Source organism: Cotesia typhae, unplaced genomic scaffold (assembly GCF_013202065.1).
Source record: "Cotesia typhae breed Kobodo isofemale line unplaced genomic scaffold, CoteBio_Ctyphae contig_48, whole genome shotgun sequence".
In the NCBI taxonomy this organism is placed as follows: domain Eukaryota; kingdom Metazoa; phylum Arthropoda; class Insecta; order Hymenoptera; family Braconidae; genus Cotesia; species Cotesia typhae.
The window spans coordinates 3859038-3882699 of NW_027423756.1; the positions used below are offsets into that span (position 1 = coordinate 3859038).

The 23662-nt window shown below is 27.4% G+C and overlaps 1 protein-coding gene across 2 annotated transcripts in view; it reads right to left on the reverse strand.

The window, feature by feature from the left end:
* The window catches only part of LOC141529307 (uncharacterized), a 365923-nt gene that overhangs the window by 44020 nt on the left and 298241 nt on the right, over window positions 1-23662 (reverse strand). The window lies entirely within an intron of this gene.

The window sequence follows — 23662 nt, forward strand, 5'->3', positions numbered from 1 at the left end:
TCAGTGCGCTAAACATAAAGCTAGAACAAGAAATTTTTTACAAAGGCATCAGTAAGTATTTAAGGTACATTAGCGATAGATTATTTTTTTTGACACTTTACGAGCAGCTACACTGAAAAAAAAAATTAACTTGAATCAAGAGAAAAATTGTTGAACCAAGAAAATAATTTTAAAGAGTTTCATTGTCTTGCATCAAGACAAAAAATTCTTGAATTAAGTAAAATTTACTTAAACCAAGAAAAATTTCTTAGTTTAAGAATTTTTTTACTCAAATTAAGAAGATGAAATTTTTTAAAACTATTTACTTGATTCAAGTAAATTTTTTTTTCTGTATAGATGATTTGTCTTCAATAAAAAGTTTGATTTTTTGGAGATATTTTTTTTTTGTTTTACATAACAAAAATACCTCTGGCGCATAGTAGAGATGTATGATTTTATTGATTGATAAAAAATTAAATTGATGTTAGAGAAAAGATCTTAAACTAAGAAAATAATTTTTTAAGAATTTGATTATTTTAATGGAAGCAGAAATATACTATAATTGTTTTTTTTTTAATTTTAGATAAATTTTTTTGCTTCATTTAAACGATAGAATTTCATTAAAATGATTTTTTTGGTTCAATATTTTTTAAATTGAGTCAAATTAATTTTTCGATCAGTGTAAAACAAAAGACTTAATGTTGAAATGAAAAAAAATATAATTTTACTTTGTTAAACAATTTTTAATTTCTCAATCAAAACATTAAATAATAAAAAAATTTTTTTTTGAACCTAGAATAATTATTTTTTAAAACGACATTTTTTCTGTGTAGGAGGTAATGTTGCAATCATTATTTATTTTTCACTTAATATACGACAAAAATTTTAAATACATCTTGTTACATCAGATCGAATAATCCCACTGAGATACCATCGGATCGATTAAGATTTTGATTAAAAGATAATCACATAAAAATATAATTCCTGCATCAAATAAACCTATACGCATTTGGCAAACATTAAAGTTGGCGGACTGCTGAAAAAATTCGCCCCCGCAAAATCCAATCACGTTCCACATGAGTAATGTATTCAAAACCAATACGTATGTCTGATGAACTAAATTGAAATCCACCATCACAGTTTGTTACAAGATAATATATCACATCGCGTACTTCGTTATTGTTATTATTTTTATTCACTAACAAGATACGTCAAAAATATAAAATATGCTAATCTACAATATTTATATTTCTACATTTAAATGTACTTTCATTCTGATGATAAGTCAGTGTACACACATACATTTTCCCAGTTGTTACAGCGGATAAGATTGAATTATTTAAATATGTAGAAAAATTTTAAATGTTTTATTTTATTTTTTGGTTGCATGAAACTTTGAATTATAAATGATTAGATAGTATCTTTAAGCGAGTTTAAATTATCATTTTTTAGATCCATTGGATTAGTTAAGTAGGCTTGATATCATATCATTTTCCTCGGTTTTTTAACAAGAATAAGTAGGCGTACTGGAATAAACACTTGAATGATTTACTTGGATACGATGATAGTCGTTGATTAATTTACGATTTGCCGACGGCAAGTTATGTCAAGCGATCATGGATCCGCAAATTGCCCGCTCATCGCGTAATAGCGGCGACGTGCTACGGGCAAGTTGAACGAACGCCCGTGCTCAGCACACTACACCAATATTACATGCTTTGCATAAAGATTCTTCAACATCTTGCGCCGAAATTTACCATTTTAATGTGTAACGATACTGAATAATATGTTATTCGATTAAATTCTTGAATTTTTTATTTTTTTTTTAAATCACTATTTTCATACTTTTGCATATGTGTATCATATTCTCATGCATTTATTAATATCAATTGCTTCTATTTCTAATTAATCGAGTCTCTATTGAACATTGACGTTTATTAAAGTTTTACGTTTTGTACACAATAAAAAAAAAGATATCTTGATTTAAAACACAAAAAATCTTAAACTAAGAACATTATTTTTAAGAATTTAATCATCTTGAATCAAGCAGAAAAATTCTTGATCAAAGAAATTTTTTTTAGTTCATTTTAAGTAAATTTTACTTTTTTTTTTTTTTAATTTTACTAATTTGATTTAAGATGATCAAATTCTTTTTAAATAATGTTCGTAGTAAAAAATTTTTCCTCTGGAATAAAGTTAATTTTTTTTTATTATAGTAGTAAATTTTATAAAAAATTAAAAAAGTATGTACGCATAGACTTGAATGTAATCATTCAAATTCATACTGTCATGTCATTAGGTATTACTTATTGAAATTGTTATTTTTATTTTTGATGCATTGCTTTAAGAGCCATTTTCACAAAGTTATATTTTTATTTAATAATTATATTATACTTGTAAGATAAAAAAAAATATGTGTATGAATATTAAAAAAATACCTGAAGTTTTAAAATAACATTGACTTTGAAATGAAAACTCATTTTGAAAAATTAGAAGGGATGTCAATTAGTCGGCGTGTACGTATTCTGTTAGTAAACACTTTAGCCATCAAAGTATTTGATATATTGACACGGAGTTTACTTTATCAGCTTCAGAATCACTCCGACAGGTAGATTACTGCAAATGGCAATCTAGTTTGGTGCTAATTCTTTACAATTGTAAAAAAATAAACTAAAATTGAGTGGTCTTTTATATATATTTATTTATTTGAATCAAATCAAACTCGTTTATTATTAAGAAATCTCTTATTTGAATACCACCAATTAATACTTATTTGACACGATTAAATGAATTTATTTGAGACAAAGGTATACATAGAAAAAAAAATTAACTTGATTCAAGAGAAAAATTCTTAAATTAAATAAAATTTTCTTAAATCAAGAATTTTTCTGCTCAAATCAAGAATGTTGAGCTCTTCAAAAATATATAATTGATTCAAGAACTTTTTTTTCCGTATATGGTTTATTGAGTGCATTTATTTGAATGAAATAGTTGTTTGTTTATAGTTGACAAATATTTCTTCTATACTTTGTATTCATTTATTGTTTCAGTAAAATAAAATTTGTAAACTATATAAACAAATGTGATATTTGAATGTCGATAAAGAAATCATGCTCGGAAATCCCAATATAAAATTGAGATGAAATACATGTGAAGCCAATTTGTTCATAATATGATTGGTCAAATATATCATCAGCATGAAAATATATGCAAACTCTTCATTCAGGTACGCACTTGCGTGCGCATGTTAAATTCTAGAATAGTAAATAATATTTGACATATGATTAAGGTTATGAAAGCAATGAGGGTAAGTTTGTTTATATAATTTATGTTGGGGGTATCTCTTAATCGACTAAAATTCTTAAATCCGCGTTGGATTTTAATAGTTTTTTTCCATTATTAAATTCATCAAACATTTATGTATATATGCAAAATTTATAACAGGCAACGATAAAGGTATCAAAACTACAATAACCCAAATAGCGACAGTAGCCACACAAACGTCGTACGATTTATTCCAAACAAGATTTGTTAAATACTAACAAATCTTATTTGAATAAAATAAAAGAGGGAATTCAATCAAATAACCCAAAACAAAATAGTATACACTGATAAAAAACAATCTTGATTCAAGAAACTTTTTTTCTTCAAAATTTGAACTCTTGAAACTAGATATAGATGTATTTCTTTCAAGAATTTTTGTCTCTTGGTTCAAGATAGGCGATAACATTGATTCAAGATGTTACCGACTTGTGTTAAGAATGGCTTTTTTTTTGAGTCATTAATTTACTTATTTCCAAGAAATAATTTTTTTTCGGTATAACAATTAAAGACTATTTAGTTTTTGAAATATACTTTGATGAATTGTTTTAAGTTTTTTAAACGATAATGTTATTTTGGTTGAAAAACTAAATGTATCGATTGAAGATAATATAGCTCTTAAGCCAAGAAAATCTAAATCAAGACAAGAAATTCTTAAAGCAAAATAATCATTTGTCTTCCAAAATAAATTCTTAGATCAAGAAAATATCTCTTGAGTCAATATAAATTTTCTATCAGTGTATGGTTCAAAGTAATCCAAATTTAAATGAAACGAATTTATTCATATTAAATGTGTATTTTTAAGTAATTTTCAATAAATCTACGAATTTAAATGAAACAAGCTATTTTCTCAGTGTGCAGAAGTTATGATTTTCCTTACTGTTTTCAAAAAATTTTATCAAGTATTTCTGCCTTTAATTATAGAAAGCTAATAATAGTCATATCTTGCTCAGAAGATAAAAGAGTATTCAAGATTTATTACTGTAGTTTTAAAATTTAGTATTATATATTTAAAACTATTTCTTGTAAGGATAGTCGAGCGTGATATCAAACACATCGCATTGATCACTGTTGACCATTATTTTCCAGTTGGTTTTCCACCTGCAATGAGCGCAGTTTAGTCAACATTCGGAAGCTATACCATTTTATCACGGCCATTCAAACTCCATTGGCCGTGCAACGAAGATACCAAACCCATCTACATCATATATAGACTGTACACGTCTGTTCAGTGTTCCAAGTACATACCGGGTGACTACAAAATATTCTTATATCTTTATTACGATAATTTTATACTGTTAATATTGATTTTTTAAACTTTACATAAGAGCACATTCATGCAAAAAAAAAGTTTTATACGAAAACATACAGAATTACTAAAAATACTTTTGATTGTCATTGACTGGAAGTTTGGGCCATTATCTCATCGTGTGATGACATCAAGATTACCGAGTGTCAATAATCATTTTCTGTTGGACACAACAGTAATATGCTCTTATTATCTCGTATCAGGCTCATGATCTTTCGATGTTATCTGCTTAAGATTTAAAATAATTGTTCTTTCGAAGGAATATCTATTTTTATTTAAAACACTATCGATAATAAACATTATTTTTATATCAATAAATTTAATAAAAATGATGATGATGATAATATTAATAGTTTTTAACAATTATTATTGAATTCGGAAGAAATTATTGATCTTTTTATTGATTATAAACTATAAAATGAATGAATTAAAATGTATTTTATTGAAGAGATAATTATGATGGCTATCTTAACTAACTATATATATGTATGATAATAAAATAAAATTTAGGGTCACAGATAAAAAATTCTAAAATTAGTCCAACAATTAACCTTGAATAAAGAAACCCTGATTCATTTATGGTTTAATTATAAATTTATTTAGTAAGGCATTATATTATGTAAGATCCATATACTGGGTAATAAACTGGGTATATAATAGATAGCTGGCACTTGAGAGACTCTTACATTAGCCATTATAGTATATATTGTACATGGGAGTAATGTAACAGCCCAAAAGAGGGGATCGACGATCATGATCATGTATTCAAGGTCAACGTGTCGGTCTGGCCAAAGCTTGGGTATATAGTATACATATATGTATACATATATATATATATATATATATATATATATATATATATATATATATATATATATATATATATATATAATAGTCTAACCTAAGACTAAAAATATATATAATAATACAACGGGAGAGCTTGTCATTGGAGACAGTTTAAACGATACATAACACTGTTAAGTCCTGGTTGGAGATTGGATGAGACACTCTGTATAGTATGTATGATAGTCGATTCGATGAGAACTGAGAACTGGTTGTACGCGATTCTATAATAAAAACGACACATAAGAATTCATCAATGACCACAAACAAACTGGCTTCTGATAAGCAGACAGACTACAGCCTATTACTGTATGAACAGTTTACTTATGTATTAAAAATGTGTGTATGTCTATGTGTCTTGTCTTTTGATATATGTAATTAAGTAACCCTCTATATATGTATATATATAGATAATATATAATAGCATTTTTATTTTATTCGCTGTTTTTATTTCTACTTGATTAAATAAAAATATTTGATAGCGTATTATATTTTTAAATGGCTTTATCTTGTTTCGACAAAGAATTATTAAGCTATTCCAATAGCAATAATAATATCAATAACTGTCCGACAAACAGTCTATTTCTTCGGTTTCTTTTCACAGTAAATATAAATAATGCTTATTGCTTACTCGGATCGGAAAGTCGCGTGCAATACCTACTCTACTCGGCATACATTAATACGCTGGCGAATCTAACTGCCTTCGATATTATAATTTCCTTTATACCATTTATTCATTTATTAAAACAATGTAACGTTTTTTGCATTTAACAATTAATTTAGACACGTTGTTTTCAATTTCATGATCATACATACATTATAATATAATACACAGCTAATTTTAATATTTTTTAATTTCACAGCAAATTAAATTTTATCTTCACACAGACTATATTTATTTTAATTATAGCAAACAACAATTATAACGATGTAATTTGTGTATTAGATGAAATTAGTTTTCTGAAAATAAAAGTTCATTCAAGAGAACAAATTTATTTTATACTAATAATACAAATAGTAAGATTTATTTAAACTGAAAAAAATTGCTGTAATATTAATTTTCTTGGAATATATATGTTTCGTTGTTTAACATCATCAAAGTTATTGAACTAATTTATTTTTTTAAAAAAGGTAAAAGACTTTTCGCAGTTCAAGCAGAAAATGTTCGAGTAGAAAAACTGTTCGTTACATTTAAAATAATAAAAATTGAATTATGATAGTATTAATTCAAAAATAATTTAATCAATTTAAGGATCAAAAATTTTAAACCACAAAACGATTTTTTTCTTCAAGTTCAATCATTTTTATATCTGCTATTATTCATGGAAAAATTTTATTTCTAAGTAAATTTTCATCAGACCATAAATTTAATTTTAAATGATTATAATTGACATGACAATAAGACAATCGATATATTTAATGAAAAAAAATTTCCACTATTTGAAATTATTAATCAACTAAAATTGTCTGCTATCGAAAATAAAAAAAATCAATTCTACTATCACATTGAGTGTATGAAATGGAAAGCCAAGGAAGACAATGATACTAGACTAAAAAAAATTTACTTGTCAGCCAACCAGACTCAGAATTTGAACCCTAGTAGCGAATCTTTCCGGTTTCCGGTAGACGCTTAGTAATTGAATGCGATTGCTTGATCTTCTGGTAGTGGATATAAAAAGAAGGCGGAGTGAAATGTTCTCGGCACCGGTGCGGGTCTGTGACTGTTTCAAACTTGAAGAGAAAAAAGCTATTTGGTCAAACGGAAACCGGACGCGCTTAGATGATTCTTTCATGTACATTGACGACGTGCCACGTCAGCGAACTATTCACTCTTACACATTTCTCTACGATTCCCACAAACTCTGCCTTCTATTCGTGGATCTTTTCCACGCTAAAAAAGCGTTGCTGTCATATTTATTTGCCTGGTGCGTGCTTCTCCACACCCTCACGTCTACTTCAGTCACGTGACGCTCTTGCAAGCACACCATTTTATGCAAACTTTAGTTTAGAGCAAATCAACAATGAATTATTGATGTGAAAGATGATTTCTGTACCCGGAAAAAAATTTTATGATATGTCTATATATTTTATGATTATGTTAAAAGGTTTAAGATGACCACACACATAATTTTTGGTATGACAATCTCAGGACAAATCTAGCTTAGTATGTCCTAAATTAACTTGATGTGCTGAATTGTCTCTTTACCGGAGAGTTTTAATTATGGGGTGTTAATTTCTAAAATAAAATTTTTTTCCTTTATCAAGGGCTTCATCTTAAATTGGTATGTATTTTAATCAGTTAATGATGATTTGCAGTTTTATAGAAAAAATAGAAAATTTGAGAATTATAATAAATTATTTTAAAAATTTTATTTATGGTCTAATGCGGCCAGGCTGAAAAAAAATTAAAATGATTCAAGAGAAGAGTTCTTGAATCAAGAAAATCATTTTGAAGAGTTTGTCTTAAATTACACAGTAAAAAATTTTGCGTCATTGCGTTAAAAAATGTTGTATTAAATATTTAACACTTTTATATGTAAATTTGACATTTATTGTGTTAAATTAACACAAGACAGTGTTTAATTAATCCAAAAAAGTTTTAAAAAATTTAACATAAAAATTTTTTACTAAAGCGAAAATTCTAAAATCAAGTAAAATTTACTTAAGTAAAGGACAAATTCTTAATTCAAGAATTTTTTATTTATATTAAGACTAGCTTTTTCCCGCGGCTTCGCTAGTATAGAAGCCCTTAGATAAATATCAAAGATCATTATATTCCAATAGAACTGAATCAATGTGATTCTAATTTTTTGACAATTAATTTTTTTGTCTTTCGTAATTTTTTTTTTTTTTTTTTTTTTTTTTTCAATAAAAATATCCTATGTTACTTCGGATACCTCTAAGAATATGTGCACAAAGTTTCATGATGATCAGTTAAGTAGTTTTCGGGTGAAAGCGTAACAAACAAACTTATATTCACATTTATAATATTAGTAGAAATAGTCGGGATTATGAAGTTTTTTAAAAAAAATTTCTTGGTTATATCAGATTATTTATGAAAATCTAATACATAAAATATTTTTTTGATGGGTAATGTTCAAATTTTGGAAAGCCAACAATTTTACACATAAGTTACACTTGAAACTTTTAACCATTCCCAATTATTTGGCAGAGAAATCTAATAAATTCTTGAGATCTCTAGAATAAACGATGCTAGACATCGAAGATGAACTACGTTATCTCTGAGATGTCGGAACATTTCCCTCAATCTGAACGACTTGATTAAAACGAAACGACGTAGCAGTCTACTGCATCCTTCTTCAGCTAATAGCGTCAGACTAAAGAATTGTCCAAGCGTGAAGATCGCTCGCAAATTTATAAAATCTTAGTCGCAGATGTAGACAGAAATGGGTGGAAGAAGTTGAAACGTCTGTACATTCGAACTCACATGGACATCCTGAAAGGTAATATTTGAGCAAGCTTAACGACGCAAATAGAGAACCGAAGATTCTGAGCACATTGTATGATAGAAAGAGATGGGACTAAAAAGAGGATGAGCCGGAGTATAAGAAGAGGGTTCAGAGGCAAAAAGGGAAAAAAACAGAGGAAATGGCGCGCGTTACAGAGAAATGGCTTGGAAACTGAGGACAGTGATGGGCAATGGGCTGCTCCAACTCCTGAACCAAAAACTCAAAGCGAGTGTAGAAAAAGTGTAACATATCCTTCGCCTGTTTCTTATCATTTACTTTTTTCTTTTAGTTCCATTTATCCTGACAGGAGAAAGGTACCCAAAAAATAAGTGCCCATCGGAAATTATACTCAGCAAAGAAGACTAACGGGCTTACTTTTTTATTCTTGACAGTATTGATTTTATTATCTATTAAAACGAGCTGAAATTTATATTAGAGTAATGCAAAAAAAACTTGATAGCTAGAAAAAATATTAAGAACAGAAAAATTTGATATTTTAAATTTAAAAAAATTTTGTAATTGCACAAATTTTTGTGGGAATTCTATAAGGTACCCCTCGAGTAATAAGGCCTGTCGGGTAATAAGGCCTGTGATAGAAATGCTTTTTAAAATAACCGCTTCCGATAAAGATTTCTCTAGTAGAAACGTCTAGCATAGAAATGTCGCTATAAATTTATAGAGTCCCGATACAACGTTCCTTGTCTTCTATATTTCATCATCCGTCATATGCTAAAGTAGCGCAGAAGAATTCCTAAAAAACGATTTGAGTAAATGATAAATATCTTTTATAATTTTATAATTAATAATTTAAAATCATTGTTCTAATTTTTATCAACATCTTAAAAAGTATTTTTGCTCAATTTAAGTAATGATTGATCTCTAATACCAATTTTATCAAGTATAGTATAACCATTTTCAGTATGTTTAATTCGCAGGCCTTATTACCCTACCGTAATAAAATAAGGCCTATTCGCAAGGTTTTTGAAAAAATGTAATTTTCTCTTTGTTTATGGTGAAAATTACCATTACTCCATTATATTTTATGGCTAATGAATTAATTTAAAAATTAATGATACATTGCAATAATTAAATGCAATATTTTCGATTTTTTTCAAAATCACCCTAATCTAGGCCTTATTACCTCCCAGTGCCTTAATTTCATTTAGAGACACAATTAATAGCAAAGAAAGCAATCGTTGAAAATAATTTTTTTCATTACAGACATATTCAGTGGTTAAAAAAAAATAGTCGATTCATTTGTTTCACTCTAATCTGAATTGAGTAGGAAAAAAAAGTTACGAAATAGTTTTCTATGGCACAACTTTATTTTATCTTACTTTTCGTAAGAATAATTAAAAATAGTGTGATGTTGATCGTTCCAGTAAATGACTGTTTCTATCTATTAAATGACCGAACTTAGTCCAATAAATAACTAATGACATTCGTTATCTAATACAAAGAGTCAATCATGTAAAATTGAGTATTATCTATTGCAATTTCTTTTGAAAATAGTTTACTAAACATCTATAATTAATGTTGTATGAAGTAATGTTTAAATAATTATCGCATAAAATTCGTGTTTAACATGTTAACAACCGCCATTTATAATTGAATAAATTCATGTAAATTATCAGATGCATTGCACTAATTTCATTAGTTATAGAGTTAAGAAAATGATCAGATTAAAATTATAATTCAACAATAATCGATTTAACAATTTTTCTACGATAATTAAAGGCTTAAATTGTCCAATCAATGTGAAATTAAAAGCGCAGTAAGACTAGTGACATCTAGCGGTACCTGCTCCAACCCTCCAGTGCTGATCGAATATCAGACATTATTTGATAACATGGCAACATTTATTAAAATGTAAAATGGTTATTTGAAGTGAATGATCAATTATTTGGAGTATTTTTATAGAGGTTTTTTTTTAACTAGAATTTAATTTAAAGTCATATGCAGAAAATATTGGATGGAAATTAGAAAGAATATATTACCATAGTAACGGGTGTTAAAAAAAAAATAACAATTTTAATTAAAGCTACGGAATTTTGATTTAGTTGATGTGGTAAAACTAATTAATGCAATATAACAAAAGTTTAATTTGCGGCACGTAGTTTATCAGCGCAATATCTATGAAGAAAATTTATTAATAAAAAAAGAGGGCAATGACTCAAGTCGATCAGGTTTTTAAATCCAGTATGAGCAAGTTGTGACCATGAAGTATCGAGAGTAAGAAAGAAGAGGAGAAAAAAAGTAGGGGTAGGGCAAAGAGAAGCCGTCGAAGATGGGGGGACTCGTAACGAGGCGCCACGAATGGCGATAGATTGAATTAAGATTGTACAGGCTCTTGCAGAATGAGCCAATTATGAATTAATTGTGCACCACCGGTAGCATTATTAGAGTTTTAATATCCGATTATGTCTTAACAACACGTATCAAAAATATAACCAGCTTCTCTATACTCAGATACAATGTTTACTTGTGAATACACTTTTTTATGGTCTACTCTGTTCATTTTCGACTGGGAAAAATATCATTATCGTTCCTATTAACATTTCTTTATTGAATTATATTTTATCCAAGATCATTACTTCTGTATTAATTATCCAATAATCGTAATGCTATGTATTCAATTTAAGCTCACGCTGATAATAAAATTAATTTGACTTAACAGAAAAATTCTTGGACCAAGAATATCATTTTCAAGAGTTTGATCTTCGTGAATCAAGTGAGAAAATTTGTGAACTAAAAATTTGTTCTTGATTTAAGTATACTAACTTGATTTAAAGAATTTTCTACTTGATTCAAGAAGTTTAAATTCTTCAAAATTACATTCTTGGTTTAAGAATTTTTCTCTAAAATTAAATCAATTTTTTTATCAGTGTACATTTTTCATTTATCCTATATTTGAACTAGTTTTAATCAGTATACATACCCAAAATTATTTTTCGATGAAAATAGAATTTGTATTTCATGCATGAGCTGATAATAACGTTATATATAAATCAATAATTACTGAATATAACACAGAAAATTTCAAAAGTTTGGGAAATCCAAAAGACTCATAATGCTCGTTTAATTTTTATTATGAAAAATATAATCGAAATATCTGACAATATTAATTTTTTTATTAGTTATAACTTATGAAAATAAGTTTAATTATTATAACTTATAAGTTGTAATAATCAAACGATACCAAGTTATAAAGAGCTTTTTGCCTTGATTGACAAAACGTATCCATTAAAAAAAATGTCTTAAATAATGGACTGCTTGTCAATTTATTGTATTTTCAAACTATGAAATTTTTTCTATTGACGGGTAAAAATTGTGGATATATTCGGATTTTTTTTATCTGTTTTTATTGGCTAAAATTCAAAAATCTATTTTGATTAAATCATGTTTGGAAACATACAAATTATTTTGTTTCAGTAAACTATCAAGAATAACAATAAAAATAGTCAAAGACAATTTTCCCTCTAATACTTTGCATTCCAAGTGACAGAAAATTATTTTGACTGAAAATATTTATAAAGACAGTATCAAGAACAGTTCTTAATCTGGTCAAGACTATTTTGGTACTCTTCAAAAATTTTCTTGGCTTAAGTAAACCTTTCTTGTCGAGACAATATCATGAATCATAGAGAATAATTTCGAAGAAAGATAATGCTTCAGTTCTTATATTTCCATCAAAATTTTACTAGTTTATGGTTAGAATACATGTTCATGTAATGGTTACAGTGATTTATACAATACAGTACCACAGAAAAATTAGTAATCTCTACTGAGAAAAAAAATCCATTCGGAATGTTCGTTATTCATTCGCGTCATAAAAGATAGCTTCTCCGAAACCTAAGTAAAATAAGGTATCAAGGTTGAATAAACGCAACAACATTTTAGAGTTCGACATGTTGATTTAGGTTGAGATCTGGAAAAAAAGGGTCAAGTATTGTTTTGTAGAGACCGGATGCTGAAAAAATTCAGGGAAAAGGTGGGAGGTACGCAGTGCAAGAGAACCGATGTTCCATGTACCTACCTAGAGATATTTCTTGGATTGCATTGTTATCCTCATGCTTTTATTGTCACCAATATCGGACCAGTCTTGTCGCTTTTTCTTTTACTTTAGAACCTTTTTTTTCGATTCTCTTACTTTTTATGGATGTTCGAACGGGTGCCTGTTGACTTTTACAACGATCCGTTTATTGCGTTGTTAAGCTCATAAAAAATTTTTTAAGCACACAAGGTCAAGATTTTTACTGCATATTCTGCTCTTATTTGTAGTTCACTTTGTAAAGTTTTTTTCTTTATTTTCCACGAACGAAAGTGAAAAAAATTTTTAGGTCATAAGAAATTTTATAGGTAATTAAATTTTTAACTTTTTTTTTTAAGTTCAAAAAGTGTATTTTCTTCCATAGAATTCTCATAAAAGCAGACATAAATTATGTAAAAATAAAAATCAAATTAAGTTCCGAAAGCTTTTCCTTCAGCTCTTTAATTTATCTTTTTTTTTTTTTTTACCATGAAAACTTAAAATTTTTAATAAACATTTAGCTAACAACTTAAGAGAATTTAGTTTTTTTAATCGTTCGATTTAAGATAGTTTTTGTGAAATTTTTTTTATTAAATTTCATCATGGATTATATGGTTAATATTTAGTTCCCACATGGAGAAATATATAGATCAAAAATATATGTCGCATACATAATATATTTACGCAAAAAAAATATATGTTAACGTATATTTTTCTAATAGATGCTGACATATATGTTGAGATATATGCCAAAATATATGTTGACATACATGTAAGCATACACTAAAAAAAAAAAAATTTTCTTAGTTAAAGAATTTTTTTCTCAAATCAAAAAGATGAAATTCTTCAAATTTATTTACTAGATTCAAAATAAATTTTTTTCTGTGTAAATCTAGACAATTATATGCGCCTATATATGTCAACATATATTCGGACATATATATTTTTATATGCGAGCGTATATGTAGATATATATTCTATTATCTATCGCGAAATATAAGTTTAAATATAAAATGTATGTGAAAATATAAATTCGCATATATTTTTTAAGTATACATTTTTCCATGCGGGTTCGAATTTGAAGTAAGCATGTTGAAAAATTGAATCAATTTTACAAAAATATCCGCGCATAGAACTGCAGCCGAATAAAAACTTATGCACTGAAGGCCAAAAACAAAAATATGTTCATGGTTATTATTTGAGTATAGTGGCAATAGTTAGTCAACGAAGTTACCTGGAATTTGACAACATGGTCAGTTTTATGACCTTTGTGCCTTCGGTCTCTTGGAGCTCCAAGAGAAGTTCCAACATAATCAGTGTAATTCTGACATTCGTGACAATCACTTTTTGAAGTTAAGTGCATACGCAGTTCTGTTTTTATCATTGAAGAAACTATTTGAATAGATTGTACACTAAATTCAATCGCTTTAATTGTCTATATTTTGATCTTTAATATATTTTTTAATTTATTGAGTATTATAAAGATTGAGTGCTGACGTCCGCTAAATGAGTCCATCTATCAATATTGAACTATAAACACGTTGAAGGAGTGAAATAATTAAAGTTGAAAAATTCTGATCAAAAAGTAATAAGTAACAAGCTTAACCAAATTTTATCAAAGATAATGTCAAAGTTTTTGTCCCCGTTGAACAATTATATTATATGGTTAGATCATGTTTAATCTGAGTAGATTTAATCAGATCTATTTATATCAATTTCACTATTTCATTGTGATCAAACTTGATCTGAGCAGATTAAATCAGGACTATTCATATTCGATTTTTGATCAAATGTAGTCGTATTTGAACAGAGCAGATCTGAACTTCTTTTGCTCAGGAATGTTCTTTAAAATTTTTTTAATTTTTCTCAGCTGTGGATTATTTTAAATAATTAAGTTAATTTTTCGTGCTTTTTTGTGCTTCTGACATCTAATTAGAAAGGTTTGAGTTTTCAAAGTTATTCTTTGGTCTTAATGAATTTTTATATCTAATTGTAATTACTATTAACTTAATACTCGAACAGGTATGTACAGTGCTCCCTCCCTAAGATATAACAAGTTATCTTTTTATCTCTTATTAGTAACTAATGAAAAAATTGAACCATAGCTAAAATATCTTAGGGAGGAAGCACTGTACAGTGAAAAAAAAATTCACTTGAATCAAGAGACAAATTCTTGAACTAAGTAAAATTTATTTGATTCAAGTAAATTTTTTTTCTGTGTACATACTTTTAGTGCACGAGTATTCAAATATGGATGGATTCATTAATTTATGCGGAAAGACGAATTGTCTCGATCTTTAGTGTTTGGTGATGTAAAAATTTCTATTTACATTCAATCTTATAACGAATCACTCAGCAGTCCAAAAAGGTATAAAAAACGAATTTATTTTTATAAAATGTTACATTATCTTAGCCATAGTAAAATATTACGATAAAAATTGTTATCCCCGGCAGTATTTATGATCGTACAAATAAATAAAACCATAGTTTGCCCCAGCTATCATGCAGAACAGTAACACATGACAGATCATTTCTAATAAGTTCAATTCATGCATAAAATCAACTTCCTCTAAATATTAATGCTGCAGTAACTTATTCCGACTCTAGAACTGTTTGCAAAGTTTTGTTTACAAATTTTATTTTTAACTGTAAAATAAGTTTCTGCATAAAGAATGTGTCACTACTAATTTCTAATTCTTACATTAATAATTATATTGTGTATGAAAATATAAATTTTTTTCAAACAATAGATCGGAAATTTTGTAAATCAATAAATAATAAAATTTTTTCTCAGTTGTGCAATTTTTGTGATTAATTTATTTCATAATTGATGGTGGTAATTTTTGTGTTTTTAACTTTTCATTATAAAAACAGTTTAAAATTTTTATGCAGCTTCATGGAGATCTATTTATATCTTTATATTTAATTCTATGACTCTGGCACATGTGTACTTATTTGAGTCATGATAAGTTTAACATGTGAAAAGTTAGATTTTTATCGGAGAAAAAAATTTTGAAAATTAAAATATTCAGATTTATGGAAATGTTTTTAAATTATCACAAAATTTAATACTAAATTTAAAAATACATAAAATAATGTTTTGAATTATTTTATATAGGAATATACCTGTACAATATTGAAAGACCCAAAAACTGTCGAAATTATCTACTTCATCAAAGTCACTAATATTATTACTTCTTCCGGTACCATAAAAGTTGTAAGCATTTTATTACAACGCGCACAATATAACAATATAATTTAAAAAAAAAACTAAAACTACCTAAGATACAATTTAAAAAGATGATAAATTATTTTCTGCAGTAAAAACTTTGAACATTAATGAAGAGCATTTTTTGTTACGAAGCATGTGGTATGCGATATTCGAAAAATGATATTAAAAAACAATTATCATTCTCCATTAAAGTAATTTTTAACTTCCCGCTATAAAAATTCTTAAAAAACAATCGAAGATACAGATGTCCACATTTCAAGACTTGAGAATTGATATCTGAATATTTTTAAGTGCACATCAGTATGCATGTGTGTATGCGTGTGTTTACTATATTTCATCCGAACATATGTTGTGAACATATGAACCGATTTGTGTCGTTTTTATAGCATCTTAAAAATGTCCGCAAGGCTGGGTTTTAAAAATATCAAATTTTATACTTTTCGTTTTTTCAAATGACAGCCTATGTTTATTCTTATTCTTAAAATTTAGTTTTATCGAATCTAAATTCTTTTGATTTTTTTGTTCTCTAAATCGTTCCAATATTCTGCAGTTTTAAAATGCTTTTCATTGTAAATCATTTTTATACTTCGTAGTAAAGAATTTAAAGTCAAAAGGACTACTTGCATAACAATATCAGGCATATAACATTAGTATTTTGGGAAATTAAAAATTTATTGATTGTCTGTTATCATTATTATCATATTTGAGTGATTTCGACCGTACACTAAAAAAAACAAAAATTAACTTGATTCAAGAGGAAAATTCTTGAACCAAGAAAATAATTTTGAAGAGTTTCATTATCTTGAATCAAGGAGAAAAATTCTTGAATTAAGTAAAATTTACTTGAACCAAGAAACATTTCTTAGTTTAAGAATTTTTTTACTCAAATCAAGAAGATAAAATTTTTCAAAATTATTTACTTAATTCAAATAAATTTTTTTCTCTGTGTACTTATTTCAATGAAGAAAATTGTATTCTTTTTGTGGCATGATTGATTAAGACGAAATTTTCTCTATCAATTGCATGACACTAAATATGATTCGTTGAAATTTTCATTAAATCATGAGATTGTTTGTTTTTTACATTTGTATTTTTAAATTCGCCATATTAATTAAACAAAATTTATTGTAATTCCAGTGTTCAGAGAAAAGTCATACAAATTGCAGATTTATACTCATCAGAAATAAAAAAAAATTTTTTTCTTAAATTATTTGTAAAAATGAGAGAATTTAGAAACTCTGATCAAGCAATGACCAAGTGTTTCGACGAGGTATTGTAATCATAATTAAAAGTTATTTTTAACCCTTTCAATTTTTAGATTGTATTTTTAATCTAATATTGAAGGGAAAAAAGTCAATGTTGAATTTTTTTGTAATAACAATTTAGCTAATTTATTCGTAAAATTACATTAGATATAATTTTAATAATATAATGTATTTAAAAAATTACATTAGATTATTAATTCTAAGGATTTTTTCAATTATTACTGAACAGCTCAATTATCCACTTACCAAAACTAAAAAAAAAAATGATTTTTTTTCCTTTCGTTATGCAGAAGTAATGGTCTACTATAAAAAATGAGCTATGCACTGTAAATCCAAGTGTGTTAAAAGTGACTACAAATGGGCATTTAACATCGAAAATTAAAACACGTGGAAGTGTTTTAAAAGTGACTACAATGCTTCAAAATAAGAACAATACACTTTATGTGTGTTTTGTTAAAACACTTGGATTTACAGTGTGTTTGTCAATTTGTATGTCAATTAATTTTGATTAGATTTAATGAACTATAAAAACATTGTTTTACTATGCGAAATTTTTATTGTTATAGTAAAACATTCCCTCGATATATACATTATTATCACGACTACAAATGCTCACAAAAATGATAATCAATGTAATAAAATAGGTATATAATAAACTTAAACACAATGTATATTACCATAAGCGACAATAAAGAGCATATTTATGAATCCATAAACAATATAATATGAGATGATGAATAAATTATTAGGATAGATCCTAAAAAATAAATATTTGAGAAATCTTTATCAATAGTTTGAAAAGTTCTTCACCCCATGCCCTTTTAGTTTCATACATAATCTACAGAAGCTCTGAGTACCCCGATAAAAGACAGTAATCCATGTAAGACTTTTTCAGAACCCTCGTGGTAAAGTTTTACTCCCATAGTATAGCCATTTCGTGCGGAATACTCAGCTCGTTTTCAGACCGTGTGCTATCATTGGGAGGAAGCGAGCAAGGCAACTCTAGCTTATAGTCTATAGGCTCATAAGGAAGAAAGACAGTGCTAGCAAGAGAAAGGGGCTGTTTGGGTGCATTATTTATGAAACACGTAGCTAAGCAGAGCTCTGAGATTTCAGCTGTGCCAACACAGAAGAACGTTTATCGGCGAGATAGGATAGGTGCTTGCCGACGGCACGCGTCTACTAGAAATTTCTCTCTCGCGTGCTGAAGAAACTTCTTGCAGTCCAGGAGCTTTTAACACATGCCATACTCTCCTTCTTGTTCTGAATTTCTTAGTATGCATTGATATTTTATGATCCTCTAGTACTTTGTTGTGGCAACAAAGCTTGTCAATAATCTTCAATCCTAAATAGCTATTTTGATGCATTTGATGAAGAAGTTTATGCATTTTAATGAATGTTTATGATATTGGAATTCAAATTCCAAAATAATGTCAATACACACCTTACTTTGTTACAGCTCAATGAATATTTATTGCTTCTACAACAATAGTCTACTACTTCAAAAAAATGAGCGCTTTTATACACAGAAAAAAAAAAGTTTTGAGTCAAGTGTAAATTTTCTTAAATTAAGAAAATCTTAAGGAATTTTGAAAATTTCTTGAATGAAGTTAAAATTTTTTGAACGGAGTTAAATTTTTTTAAGCCAAGAAAATTTCTTCTTGCTCCAAGATGACTTCAATCTTCCTAATAATTTTCTTAGTTCAAAAAATTTTTTTTTCTGTGTAACTTTTGAAGTTAAATGCTTACTGATTGAAAAACTAACTCGATTGAGAAGACAGAATTTTTAATATCTTTGTACCTCTAATCGATAATAATTAGACAATTTTCAACCGATGTAATCAAATTCTTTAATCGATAAGTATTGACTTCATTTAAAAATAATTCGTTCTCTTCTAATGTAAAGTTGAATAGAAAAAAAAAACATCTATCTTCATTCAGAAAAACTAAATTTTTGTTTCGAAAAATTCCGATAAGTATCCAAGGATTCTTCTTTTAAAATAGATAATATAGCAGAAACTAGAAATTTTTTTGGTCCTAAATTGAGAAAAAAAATTTTTTTTCTTTTATAAATTTATGACGCAAGAACGTATATTCTTGAAAATTTCTAATGACGCATTTTTTGTCTGAAGATTAAAACAATTTTTCTTTAATTTAAGTGAAACTATTTGTTTGCTTGTTCATAATAAGAGAAACGGATATTGGTATTTTTTTTTTAAATGAGATTTTAAATTGTTCATTTCAATAAATTCTTCGGTCAAGAAATCCTTGTCTAGACATAATTTTCATTTTTTATAAGTAAAGCATCGCACTTCAAACAATTTTGGATTGACTCCAACCAATTTTACTGTCTCTTTTAAATCCAAACAAAAAATTTTTGAAGGAATATACATGCATCTCATTTAAAAAAAATGCGGTGGTTTATTGAAGGATAATTTTGTTTTAATTGATAATTGATTTTTTTTTTTTATTCAAAAGTTACAATTTATCAATCTAAAAGTTAAGTTTTTCTCGGATAGAACAATTTTTTCCCTCAGTGTCGGACGCCAGCTTTTCCTAGCACTATAAAACCATTTTATAAAACTTCCATGGCGTGTGGACGTTTCTCCTCAGGCTCACCGTTTGCTTATCTCATTTAACCGGTAAAAATAAGATCTATTTTTTATTTGATGACTAAATTGGTCCATTATAGACCCAGAAGAATACTAAACGCCTGGAGGGATATATAAAAAAAATTATAGTTTAAAAAAGTGATCAGATAGTGATCAGCTGAACATTTAAATCATACAGGGAAAGTATTTGGGGTTTTTTTTTTTTTTTTAGGAACGAAGATAAGTTCACAGATTAGTGTAATTTTAGGTGTAAAATTTTTTCTCATCAAAAATATTTTAAAATAATGCAGAAAGTGAACAAAAATTAATTTGCATCTCCTTAAATGAGGAAAGGGTTATTGTAAATTGCATATTGGTTACAATTAGGCTTCATAAGTGTGAAAATTGCCGAGCAATTGAAAAATATGTTCGCGTCATTTTCTTCACTATAATTTAACTCTAATTATCACCTGTAACATCATTTGGCGCACCAGTTTTTGCCGTTTGATACACCTTTTATAGTACAAGACACATTTTTGCACCTTCATTCACTAAAAAAAGAAATTACGTAATTAAATAAAAATCTGCTTAAAATTTAACTCTTGCTTCTAAATATTAATTTTTTTAATTTAAGAAATTTAAATTTGGCTTTAAAACAAAGCAATTTCATATTTTTAAATAATTTATGTTTCATTTAAGAGATTCAAGAGTACCAAAAGTTTTCGGATGTTTTGTTATTATCTCCACCATCAGAAAATGTCTTGAACAAATTTCAGGATATTTTGAAATGAAATATTTATTTTTTTTTTGGATTTAGAATAAAGAAACTTGTTCTTGATTTAAAAAAAAAAAAAAAAAAAAAAAAAAAAGTAAACATTGTCGATAGCTTATATAAGATACTAAAAAATTTAGGACTGTACCAAAAAAATAGAACCAAAAATTTTGCAATTACTGTCCATTATATTAATTTATTTATTTTTTAATTGTTTCATACTTTTAACGCATAACTGTGTCAATTTTCAAAAAATAAACAAATCTTTTATACGCTCTTATGACACCTAAAACTCGACTCATTTCGAGCAAAAAAATATGCACTGGTAAGAGATTAAAATTAAACATATTAATCAATTAATACAAAATGGTAACCTATAGCTCATTTATATAAATTTGACTTTGAGTATTTTAAATTATCACCGTGCTTGATGTAACTTTTACAATAACTGAATCAAAAACTCTTCCAAATGTCATTTATATCACACCGAGTCCAACAAATTCTTTTCATGGTGTTTTGTATAATGGGACAGACGATTTTTGATGCAACTACGCCAAAAATAGTACCTTTCTCCGTTGTTATTTTTAAATTCGGTCTGAAGGCCTTTCTATTACTTTTTAAAAAACAATAAATGTACTACACAATGTAAAATCAATAATTCAGTATAGACACGTCATGTGCACGAACTTGGGGTAAGTATATAGACGTTGTTATTTGCATCGGACAGTATGTGCATCGGAAAAAGAGTATGCCGATAGATAACAAACGATCGTGGTTACTCATCGAAACACTCAAGTTGAGAGCACATACATGACAACATTTCGCATGCTCACGGTTTACTCTAGATACGCTGTATGTCTATATACTAGCATGCGAAACTCAGCCACAGTTTATGAGCAACATTATCCCGACATTACCTGGTCGGACTTTCAGCCCTCGTTGCGTTTGTCTCTTCTCTTACTCCTTTCTCTCTTCAACAACAACAGCAGCAGCTTTCCGAATAGAGGCTGCTTTTCGAAAAGCTGCCCTCAAATGCTCTGGGACAGAACTTTGCACTATATACAACATACTGCTTGTTTACCGAACCACAACGTACAAAATGATTAATTACCGTATGCAGCCGGTGCAGTCGCACTTGCTATTGGCTCGGTTAATTAATCAGATATCCAATGAAATTAGCGGTGGCACCAACACGTCGATCAACTACAGCTGGGCAATCAATCTCTCGGTATTTCCATTTTGTCTATGATTCGAAGTGAGTTATAACTTGGTGATATATAAATAAATATATTACTATGGTTGACGTATTGGGCATTTTCAAGGATAAGATAATGCGAGATGAAAAAGTCTATTAATAATCTAATTTTTATTAAAATAAAATTATCATATCTGAACCAAGACGTTTTAAAGATGAGAAATAAATTTTTTACTCTTACAACAAAAATTATTACCATCGTATGCAACCTTCCTATTTTCTAAAATAAATATTTATATTTTAGAGTAACATTTCTACGACAAATTATAATTACAATCTATATTGCAATTTTTCACTGCTCAGAATATGTAATTAGAGATAGAACAAGCACTAATTAGAAAAATAATAACAAATAATCGTAATTATGTCTATAAAAGTAATTAGAATTAATTAATCAGTGAAATTATTTGTAATAAAAGAATGTTAGCCGAGATACTAACAATATACAATACTACGTCTAAGTGTAGTCGCAGAATTTTAGTTTCAGTAGTGTTTGAGTCGAAAAGAATATTGGTGTGGGGATCGTAAGTGTGTATATGTGAAAGTAGGTGAAATATGCATAATATATTAGGAAAATTAAATGTTTGATTTATTCACTATTATTATTTAATTAATTTTATTTTCAAGGATAGTATCAAATTTTTAGAAACTACTCAAAAAATTTTCTATCTTCTTATTCACACTCTAAAAGAAAAATTATTTGATTTTAGAAAAAAGCTATTGAACCAAGAAAATCATTTGAAAGAATTAGATTGTCTTGAATCGAGACGAAAAATTTTTGAATCAACTAAAATTTATTTAAATCAAAAACAATTTCTCAGTTTAAGAATTTTTATATTTAAATTAAGACGATAAAGTTCTTCAAAGTTAGTTTCTTGGTTCAAAAATTTTTCTCTTAAATCAAATTAGTTTTTTTTTTTTTTTTTTTTTTTAAATGCAGAAGATGTATATTGAGTCTATTATAACATCCACAAAATTTTATATACATAAATCTAATTTTTACGAAACACAGAGTGGAAAATCTTCACTAATTTGAGAATATGATTATGTTAACATTTCGCATTAGAAAGAAAAAATTCTGCGTTGACGAATTTCAGCTGAATTCGTTATAAGGAACCTATTCTTTTTTGGTTGAAAATTATTTTGCCTGCACCAAAATTTTTTTATACACTGGAAAAAAAAATTCTTGAGTAAAGTGTAAATTTTCTTGGCTCAAGAAAATATTAAGGAAGATTGAAAATTTCTTGAATGAAGCCAAAGTTCCTTGAGACATTATAAATTTCTTGAGCCAAAAAAATTTCTTCTTGCTCCAAAATAACTTTTGTTTTCCTTAAAGTTTTCTTGGCGCGAAAAATTTGTTTCTTGTGTGTGTCAGAAAAATTTTTTCTTATTCCAAAACAACTTATTTCGAAAAATTACAACAGTTCAAGTAATCTTTTTTCATTTATAATTAAATAAAAATAACTAATGTAATGTAGCAAAAATACGTATGTTATTAGAATTATTTCTATGTTAGCATAGGACTTTTTATTATGTTTGCATAAGTCATTTCACTGTTAGCATATAAGTGTGAAGCACATTTTTTCGTGATACAG